The sequence below is a fragment of the Falco punctatus genome (assembly GCF_963210335.1).
Source record: "Falco punctatus genome assembly, chromosome: 4".
NCBI lineage: Eukaryota > Metazoa > Chordata > Aves > Falconiformes > Falconidae > Falco > Falco punctatus.
Window position 1 is genome coordinate 18,006 of NC_137583.1, and position 10,480 is coordinate 28,485.

A 10,480-nucleotide genomic window follows, 5' to 3' on the forward strand; every position below is an offset into this window, starting at 1 on the left:
TGGCACCTCCTTTCCCTACGACGTTCTTGTGGAACTGTTTGCAGATGGGGACAGAAATAGAAAAGCTGTTTTCAAGCTAAGGGAGAAAGGAAGGGAGAACTGAAGATTACACTGTCGTGGCAAGCCAGGCCCGACTTCAGGAACTCTGATATACGAGCTTTTGAAAATAGGCTTAGACCCAAGGAAGTTCTCTATACGAGGGACTTGTAAGAATAAGCAAAGGCAAGTACGTTCCCCTATAGCCTTCACATAACAGGTACTACCCCCCTGCCTCCATTCAGCCAAAACAGCGTCGACAGCTCCCTCCTCTTGAGGTGTTTTAGCTCTACCCAAGCCAGTAGAGCTCTGCTTTGCCCCAGGGTTCTCCAGGCACGTAGGAGGGAACAGCAGGCAGAAGACCTCCTTACCAGGTCTGCCACCAGCTTGTGCATGTACTCGGTGCACTTCTCCACCTCATTTTTGGGACCTCGGAGTTGGACAATGTCACTCTTGTGTGCAGGGTCTGGGAAGCTGATGATAACCTGCAGGCGTGGTCATTTATAGTTAGCTCAAGCAAAAGCAAGAACCCTTGTGTCAGCCACATGCAAAGGTTGGGGGGATCGTACACATCCCCTTTTCCCATTCAGAAAAGGGTAACCGTGTTAGTGGCCTCTGGCTAAAAGAACTATCTTCGCAGGCACTTGCGCTACAGAGCCACTAAAATTACTACTTCTGTGACAACAGGCCTGCTACCCACGTAGGAAATAACCCCTCTGGATTCCTCATCTCCTAACAAGCCTTACCTCTGAGAATTTCTCCCGGATTTCCCAGATCCGCTCACCCTTCTGCCCAATGATGGTCCAGTGGAATTTCTGCTCAATGATTAGGTCCGCAGTGCGTTCATTTTCCTGATGGGAACAGAGGGCACACTGAGTGTTCAGCTGGAGAGCCATCTACTTTTACTTAGCGGCTTGCTGCCCGACAGTTTACTTGCCAGCACTGTCCCTCTTTTCTCTACACAAAATTCACTCTGCGTTGACAGAGAAGGGCTACCCGAGGGAACAGAGGAAGACATTTGTGAAGAGGAACTTGCACTTGTCATGAGATCCAAGTGCTCGGTGGGCAAGGGGCACACACCCGCACCAGAAGGTTAGAAGGGAACACAAGAGCCCAAACCCTGCAGTCTCCCAAACATCACATCCTACTCACTCACCATACAGGAAGCAAGTTCCAGCAGCTCTTTCTTGGCCTGTGGGACTCCTTCAATTCTGATCAAGTTGCTCTTCTCATTGTCCGGGGGAATGCGCACAGACACCTTGTACAGATCCTTAATCCTGTTAACTTCAAGGCAAGGACTGTGGTGACACAGTCTGCTAGGCAAAGACTTGGAAGCAAGGCACCTTGATTATCACTGCTCAGAGGCTGTTGAAGAAGGAAACCCACCTCTGGGAAGGGCTCAGTGGGGTAGGGTTGAGACAGGGGAAATTACCTCTTCACCCTGGAGTTCAGTGAGAGCAGACCTGTGCCACATGAGAACCTGTACAAGTAAATACTGTGGCATCTACAGAGCCAATTGTTCACTTGTCAGAGCAAGGTGTGTTTCGTCCCCAAACAGTATCACATTTCGAGCAAAGAATAATCATTCATTTCTACCCCAAATTCTTTGCTGGAGACATGTTGCAGTGCTATCAAACCAGCAGACCGCAAAAAGGCTTTACCGTTGGCCATATTCTACTGCCAGTGCTGTACCACCTTCCCCCAGCAGCCAGACCACACTGCTCCTCCTCCATCTGACACCCTCTCCCACAAGCCACAGGGCTATTTAACCACTTAGCAGGAACCAGCTACACCTGCACATCGTCCATGTCAATCAACCCACTGCCTCTGAGGCAAGGCCACAGCTGCATGTTATCAATGCTAATCAACCCACTGCCTTCATTCCTCTACAGGGAGAAGCTCACCAAGCAGATTTCCACCACCCACAACTGGCTGCTAAAATGTCATTCGCACAGAGCAACGTGTGGGGGAAAAAAAAAAATAAATTCCTCCAGGACACATCAAAGTAATTCCACTACTATTCAGGCTCCCAGGGTACTTTCACACGTTAAAGCCATTGCAAGGCCTCATGGCCCATTTCTCTCCTTGTACCACCACCACTCCAGAAAAGCAGAGGAAATGTGATGGAGACAGCACACTGGGTGAGATACAGAGCCCCTGATATGCTCTACTAAACACAAAGAGCGTGAGCATGGGAAGGACTGGAAAGGCACTCCATTTACTGTTAGCTCCGTTCTTGCCAATGAGGTGTCGGTGGAATTGGTGGTCAACCTTGATTATTGCATAATCCATCCCGTTGATCTAAAAAGAATTATATTTTTAATATATATATACACATGTATGTATGTACAATATTATATATTATATTATATAGGGCCAGGTAGGACAGGCCACCGCTTCTGTCTCGTGCCCTAAGTAACTGCCTACTGCCAGTATTGGCACTGACTCACCAGCGGTCAGCTACAAGCACTTCTGCTATTAAGCAGAGCACAAGCATTCCTCTGCTTTGAGAAGAGAGCATTGTGCTCATGAAACATCAAAAAGACTTACTTTTATGCCTCTCCAGCTATAACAAAGAGAATCCTTCCCTCTCTGCACCAAAAAAATTAACGCTGACTTTTCAAGAATGCTATGGATGAGTTTCATAACCAAGGGGTGTCATCCACCTGCCACACAATTTGTCTTCTGCAAGTTCGATTAAGCATGTCAAGACATCATATGGATGTGACAAACACCTCATCCCCTCTGCTCTGTTGCCCCTTCTTCCCCCAGTTTCTTACTGGAACTAGTAACTCCAGCTCACCAGTTCCTTGACCATGGCTTCAATCTGTTCCTGAGCCACATGCACATCTTCTGTAGGTCCTTCCAAAGTGATGTTATCCTGTGTCGAGCAGCCTCGCAGTTTGCCCTCTTGCCTGTGATAACAATTGTCTCCGAGTTGCTGTTCTTTGCTGGGAGATCAATTTTGGTATTGCTTTCTTTACATATCTGACACAAAGTAAAAAAAAAAATCATCTCAGAAGTGTCCCACGTCAGAAGAAAAGCCCTTGCAGGCTATATTTGACATCACCAATGAGCAGGAGAGAGCATCCAGTGGGATTTTGCTGCAGGCAGTGATCATCACGAGCACTTGAGTTAGGAACAATATCTCACCTTCTTGATGTTGGCACCTCCTTTCCCTACGACGTTCTTGTGGAACTGTTTGCAGATGGGGACAGAAATAGAAAAGCTGTTTTCAAGCTAAGGGAGAAAGGAAGGGAGAACTGAAGATTACACTGTCGTGGCAAGCCAGGCCCGACTTCAGGAACTCTGATATACGAGCTTTTGAAAATAGGCTTAGACCCAAGGAAGTTCTCTATACGAGGGACTTGTAAGAATAAGCAAAGGCAAGTACGTTCCCCTATAGCCTTCACATAACAGGTACTACCCCCCTGCCTCCATTCAGCCAAAACAGCGTCGACAGCTCCCTCCTCTTGAGGTGTTTTAGCTCTACCCAAGCCAGTAGAGCTCTGCTTTGCCCCAGGGTTCTCCAGGCACGTAGGAGGGAACAGCAGGCAGAAGACCTCCTTACCAGGTCTGCCACCAGCTTGTGCATGTACTCGGTGCACTTCTCCACCTCATTTTTGGGACCTCGGAGTTGGACAATGTCACTCTTGTGTGCAGGGTCTGGGAAGTTGATGATAACCTGCAGGCGTGGTCATTTATAGTTAGCTCAAGTAAAAGCAAGAACTCTTGTGTCAGCCACATGAAAAGGTTGGGGGGATCGTACACATCCCCTTTTCACATTATTTTCCGGAACCTGTGAATTTTGAGTTTGGAGTCCTGCATGCTAAGGATGGGCAGCTTACAGACGAGGAAACGTTCGGCGCCGGTGAGTTTTTCACCTTTGTCTCGGCTGAGGGTTGCATAAGATGTTGAGCTTCACTGCGAGTACAAACATTCACGGTCCTGACCCTCTTAGACTTGGTCTTGGGAGCCTTGAAGGCTTGTATACCAATCGAATCGTTACACCGAATAAACTGTTTCTTTTTTTTCTAGCGGGCGTTCCCAGAATGAAGCGGTGTGGAGCTGAAGGGGACTATGATTTCAAGGTTGACGGAGCCATTTGGACCGAGTCTTGAAGATCTCTTGGGTGTTTGTTCAAGGAAACTGAGTCTCGAGACGGTCCTCTGGCTCGCTGGCGAAACGGTAGGAAACTGCTTTGTTGATCCTGACGGTGCAGTCTGTTGGAAAGTAAAGATTCCTTGAGAGATCAGAACCACGTCCGTTGTTTCTCTGATTTAAAGGTGAACAGGCCTGTGTCGTTCAAGGAAAGACTCAGCGTTGGTTTTGTTTCTCTGAAACACAAAGTGCCCCATCTAAAGTGCTTACAGAGTCTGAGTTGATTTTTAAAAAGCAGAGACTTGTGCCGTTTGCAAACCGCCTGTCGCACTGCTCAAAGACAAAAGACGTTCACCCGAGAAAGTTTTTGGAAACGGATGTCAAATAGACGTGGGGAAAGAGCTGGAGAGGTTTATGTCTTGTCTGTCGAATTACCTTCTCTTTAATGCCCTTACATTTTACAAGAAAAGGTTTCATTGCCTCTTTTATCGTTAAGACAATGTTGCTGGTGTTTTTATAAGAAAAAAAAAAAGCGTATGCCTGGTCTCTCGAGTGATTCTTTTGTTTTTTCTTTTTTTTTTTCTCTTTTTCTCTAGACTGGTTGAATTGAATATGTTCACTGGAAGAAGTTGATCCAGCGAGATGTGAAGCCGGGCGACTTGTTAAGGGGCCGTGGGCAGAGTTCCCTTATCGCTTCCATTCGTCTAATAAAGGGTGCAGTCTGTTAGCTAGACTGGCTGCAGTACCCAAATTTTTTCGCCAGGCGGCAGCAGCGTCGCCGCCCTGCAGAGTAAGGGCGGCGCATGCGCAGACCGGGCTTGAAGCCAAAGGGGGCGTGGTCTGGGGGGAGTCGTCGCCTGGAGATGACGCAATTCCGCTTCTGCGCATGCGCAGAAGGAGTACTGGCAAAACTAAGGGCAGCGCATGCGCAGTGCCGGCTTGAAGCCAAAGGGGGCGGGGTCTCCGGCGGCGTCGCATGCATATGACGCAATTCCGCTTCTGCGCATGCGCAGAAAAAGTACTGGCAAAACTAAGGGCAGCGCATGCGCAGTGCCGGCTTGAAGCCAAAGGGGGCGGGGTCTCCGGCGGCGTCGCATGCGTATGACGCAATTCCGCTTTTGCGCGTGCGCGGAAACGGCTTGACCCCTAGGGGCGGGGCTTCGGCCTCGCACGTACGGGTTACGCAGACGGCCCCGGAAGTGGGGTTCATTTCCAGCCCGCGCGGCGCGCCGCCGCGCCCGTGGCGGTGCGGAGCCTTCGCCGGCAGCCTGGAAGACTTTCGGGCCGGGACGTGCGGCGGCGCGCTGGGTGAGCGCTCGGCCTGAGGGCGGGCGGGCGGGCGGGGGCCGGCGGGCAGCGGCCGAGAAGGGCGGGGGGGGGAGATGCGGCGGGCCGGCGCTCGGCCGCGGCGGGGAGCGCCTGGTGCCGGCGGCGGGCGGGCTGAGGCGGGCGGCCCGGCCCGGCCCGGGACCGGCGGGGCTGCCGGCCGTTCTCGTCTCCCCGGCAGCGACGGTGGTCAGCGGGCTCCTCACGGTGCTGCCTATTTTGGGCTGGTTTTTTTTTTTTTTTTTTTGTCTCTCGGGGCTGCGCCGCTACCTCAGCGAGGAGGCGAGGAGCGGCGGCGGGGCGGCCCCGGTGCTCGCCGCTTGTGGCGGCCTGGCGGGGCCCGGGAGAGGGAGGGGTCGGCCCGCGGCGACCTGCCGCCCCCCCCCGCCGCCTCTGGGCTGCCCGGGCAGCCGCCGCAGCTCTGCGCGGGGCTTTGTCTTTCCCCCAGCCGCCGGCCTGAGCCGCGGCAGCGGGCTGGGACTGGAAGCGCCCTGCAAGTCCGACGGGGGTATCGCTGCCGTGCATGTTGTCTGCCTGTCTACCGATCGTTCCTGCCTCTTGTTCTGCTGGGGTAATTCCTTTGGGTAACGCGTCGGGCTCCGAATGGAGTGCATCCTGACTTCCTCCTGACCCCTGCGAGACGTTACCGGTGTTTGCCTTCCTCGTGTTTCACAGGGCCTCGGCTGTCGCGTGCGGAGAAGCTGTCAGCCTTGTCAGAAGAGAGCGTGTAGCCAGCAAGCGCGTCGTGGTGCTTCGGGACCAAGCTGATACCGCAGGCGTCCGTCTTTTGTTTGCGAAAAGGGATCGCGAGGAAACGTGCCGGTGTCGGAGGGGGAAGAGGTAGGAGGCAGCTTTCAACCGCTTTTAGGCTTAACTCCTGCGTTCCTGAGAACGGTTCTGGGCATTGAGGGGTTTGCTTTTGGCTTTTTGCCTTAAGCTCGTCCTCCGTCACCGCTGTCGGCGTGCGCCGAGCCGCTGCTTAGGGAACGGTGGCGGTACAGGCTGTGTGCGTGCCGACCGTCCTCGAGGCTGTGGCTGTATCCTACCCTAAAAAAAGCTTTCCGTAATACCCTGCTTCCGTTAGGACGCAATTTTCTCGAGTTCCCCCCCCACCTCAGGGTGATTTTCCCACACGCCCGCAGGCAGCAGGACTAACGTCATCTCCTTTTGCCCGCTTGGGCTCGGACTAAAATCCCTTCGCTGGCTGTTCTGTAGCTTGTACAGCCTTTGAGCCTTCCCTCGGGCCTGGCTGATGGTCCTTTGCCATTTCACCCCGTTCACAGCCAGCGTGAGTTTCGGTACCGACTATGTCAACGAATTTCAGCTGCACGACAAACCTGCTTTTTTGTCAGTTAAATTAATCTCAGCCTTTTAATTGCTTTCGAAGGGAACTACAGGAGATCCTGTCGGCGTGGTGGCCTAGCGTAAGCGATGATGGAGAGGCGCATCGGATGTGACCTCCGTGTCAGCTCGGTGTGCCTCAGACAGACTGCATTTGGCACTCCGTGGCGCGCTGCGCAGCTCCAGAAATTCATGGTAGGGGAAAAAAAAATGGGCGAAAATGACAGTCACGTAGAAACACGAGTTGGGAAGAAATGCTATACGTGAGGTCTTTCCGTTGAGCGAGGCAGCTGATCTTGCTTGTGGATCTTTGGGGTACGAGCCTGACGCCGAGCAGCTCGTTTTTCATTTGACGTGCCTGGAGTTGTTTTCAAAGGGACGGAAGAGAAGCTTATGAAATAGGGTAGGTTACTGAGTCTTCCTAAAACGCTCACGGCAGTTATGTAGAAAGCCGAAGCGAAGGACGAGGGAATAAAGTTCTGTGCTTTCTAAGTAAATACGGTACGCTTAAAAGTGATCTCCGTGCAGGGTCCTAGTTGTTTCTGTTTTTAAAATCAAAAAGAAGTTTAAGAAGTCTCAGCAGTTAGTCGTGTGGGAAATAAATGGCTCTTCCGCAAAAAATTCCACGTCAGCGAGGCTCTTTGAACGATTCTTCTCGCAATCGGTTCCGACTACAGCCAGTTCATGGTTTAATGTCGAGGTGTATGCTTGCTCTCCTCTAAAGCAGTATTTCGTTTGCATTTCAGTCCTGTGGGTCATGACAGATTTGGGAAGAACCCGAAGGAAACTTTTCATCCTGGGACACAGAAGGTAGGAGGTGGGTTGTTTTTTGGGGGGGTTTTTTTGAGTGGGTTTGGTTTTGGTTTTGGTGGGGTTTTTTTGTTTGTTTGTTTGTCCGTTTGTTTCTGTTTTTTCTTTTTGTTTGTTCGGTTGTGGCTTTTTATTCTCTTCTGGAAAAATAAGTCGTTACGTAGAAATGCTAGCGGTTTGTTTCTTTCTGTAGCAGGATAATAATGAGGAGTAGAGTTACAGGTAGAGAATCGGCTGTCTTTATCAGTTGAAGTGGCTACTTTGAAATTAAAACAAATACAGGAGCACATTAACGGGGGGTTTCGCGCTGTGTCTTCGGTACCGGTGTGCTAAAGATGTTGTTTTGTTTACGGGATTTATTGGCTGTCGAAGAGCGAGAGGTAAATGTAAACTTTTCACTCCTAGCGCTCACTCGGTGACGTATACCGACTTAGATATCAATTGCTTATTGCAGTGAAAAACTGCGGCGTTTCTGTGCAACGTCTGAGATCGAAAATCATTTCAGGCACTGGCATAACCTATCGTACTAATAGATGACCAGCTTTAGTAATGTCATCAAAAAATCGTAATCTGTGATGGAAAGCAAAGTCTGAGGCGTCTGCTACTTGAGCATGTAACGGAGCTGGCACGAAGCGTATGTTGCCGTGCGTAGGTCGTGTACAAAAGATGTATATAACAGTCCTTAGAGGAAACCTTATTTGAGGTCTTTTGTTTGATTGTCTGTTTGTCCTGTAGTTTTTGGTTTTCTTTCTCCGGGACCTGTGAATTTTGAGTTTGGAGTCCTGCATGCTAAGGATGGGCAGCTTACAGATGAGGAAACGTTCGGCGCCGGTGAGTTTTTCACCTTTGTCTCGGCTGAGGGCTGCATAAGGTGTTGAGCTTCACTGCGAGTACAAACATTCACGGTCCTGACCCTCTTAGACTTGGTCTTGGGAGCCTTGAAGGCTTGTATACCAATCGAATCGTTACACCGAATAAACTGTTTCTTTTTTTTCTAGCGGGCGTTCCCAGAATGAAGCGGTGTGGAGCTGAAGGGGACTATGATTTCAAGGTTGACGGAGCCATTTGGACCGAGTCTTGAAGATCTCTTGGGTGTTTGTTCAAGGAAACTGAGTCTCGAGACGGTCCTCTGGCTCGCTGGCGAAACGGTAGGAAACTGCTTTGTTGATCCTGACGGTGCAGTCTGTTGGAAAGTAAAGATTCCTTGAGAGATCAGAACCACGTCCGTTGTTTCTCTGATTTAAAGGTGAACAGGCCTGTGTCGTTCAAGGAAAGACTCAGCGTTGGTTTTGTTTCTCTGAAACACAAAGTGCCCCATCTAAAGTGCTTACAGAGTCTGAGTTGATTTTTAAAAAGCAGAGACTTGTGCCGTTTGCAAACCGCCTGTCGCACTGCTCAAAGACAAAAGACGTTCACCCGAGAAAGTTTTTGGAAACGGATGTCAAATAGACGTGGGGAAAGAGCTGGAGAGGTTTATGTCTTGTCTGTCGAATTACCTTCTCTTTAATGCCCTTACATTTTACAAGAAAAGGTTTCATTGCCTCTTTTATCGTTAAGACAATGTTGCTGGTGTTTTTATAAGAAAAAAAAAAAGCGTATGCCTGGTCTCTCGAGTGATTCTTTTGTTTTTTCTTTTTTTTTTTCTCTTTTTCTCTAGACTGGTTGAATTGAATATGTTCACTGGAAGAAGTTGATCCAGCGAGATGTGAAGCCGGGCGACTTGTTAAGGGGCCGTGGGCAGAGTTCCCTTATCGCTTCCATTCGTCTAATAAAGGGTGCAGTCTGTTAGCTAGACTGGCTGCAGTACCCAAATTTTTTCGCCAGGCGGCAGCAGCGTCGCCGCCCTGCAGAGTAAGGGCGGCGCATGCGCAGACCGGGCTTGAAGCCAAAGGGGGCGTGGTCTGGGGGGAGTCGTCGCCTGGAGATGACGCAATTCCGCTTCTGCGCATGCGCAGAAGGAGTACTGGCAAAACTAAGGGCAGCGCATGCGCAGACCGGGCTTGAAGCCAAAGGGGGCGGGGTCTCCGGCGGCGTCGCATGCATATGACGCAATTCCGCTTCTGCGCATGCGCAGAAAAAGTACTGGCAAAACTAAGGGCAGCGCATGCGCAGTGCCGGCTTGAAGCCAAAGGGGGCGGGGTCTCCGGCGGCGTCGCATGCGTATGACGCAATTCCGCTTTTGCGCGTGCGCGGAAACGGCTTGACCCCTAGGGGCGGGGCTTCGGCCTCGCACGTACGGGTTACGCAGACGGCCCCGGAAGTGGGGTTCATTTCCAGCCCGCGCGGCGCGCCGCCGCGCCCGTTGCGGTGCGGAGCCTTCGCCGGCAGCCTGGAAGACTTTCGGGCCGGGACGTGCGGCGGCGCGCTGGGTGAGCGCTCGGCCTGAGGGCGGGCGGGCGGGCGGGGGCCGGCGGGCAGCGGCCGAGAAGGGGGGGGGGGGGGGGGGGGGATGCGGCGGGCCGGCGCTCGGCCGCGGCGGGGAGCGCCTGGTGCCGGCGGCGGGCGGGCTGAGGCGGGCGGCCCGGCCCGGCCCGGGACCGGCGGGGCTGCCGGCCGTTCTCGTCTCCCCGGCAGCGACGGTGGTCAGCGGGCTCCTCACGGTGCTGCCTATTTTGGGCTGGTTTTTTTTTTTTTTTTTTTGTCTCTCGGGGCTGCGCCGCTACCTCAGCGAGGAGGCGAGGAGCGGCGGCGGGGCGGCCCCGGTGCTCGCCGCTTGTGGCGGCCTGGCGGGGCCCGGGAGAGGGAGGGGTCGGCCCGCGGCGACCTGCCGCCCCCCCCCGCCGCCTCTGGGCTGCCCGGGCAGCCGCCGCAGCTCTGCGCGGGGCTTTGTCTTTCCCCCAGCCGCCGGCCTGAGCCGCGGCAGCGG

General features: G+C 52.5%; 1 long non-coding RNA gene across 1 annotated transcript; it reads left to right on the forward strand.

The window, feature by feature from the left end:
- Positions 1 to 3,824: 3,824 nt before the first annotated feature.
- LOC308062988 lies at positions 3,825 to 4,868 on the forward strand. The gene is made up of 2 exons (XR_013927784.1): positions 3,825 to 3,907; positions 4,075 to 4,868. It is a non-coding gene; the product is annotated as an uncharacterized lncRNA (long non-coding RNA).
- Positions 4,869 to 10,480: the final 5,612 nt, after the last annotated feature.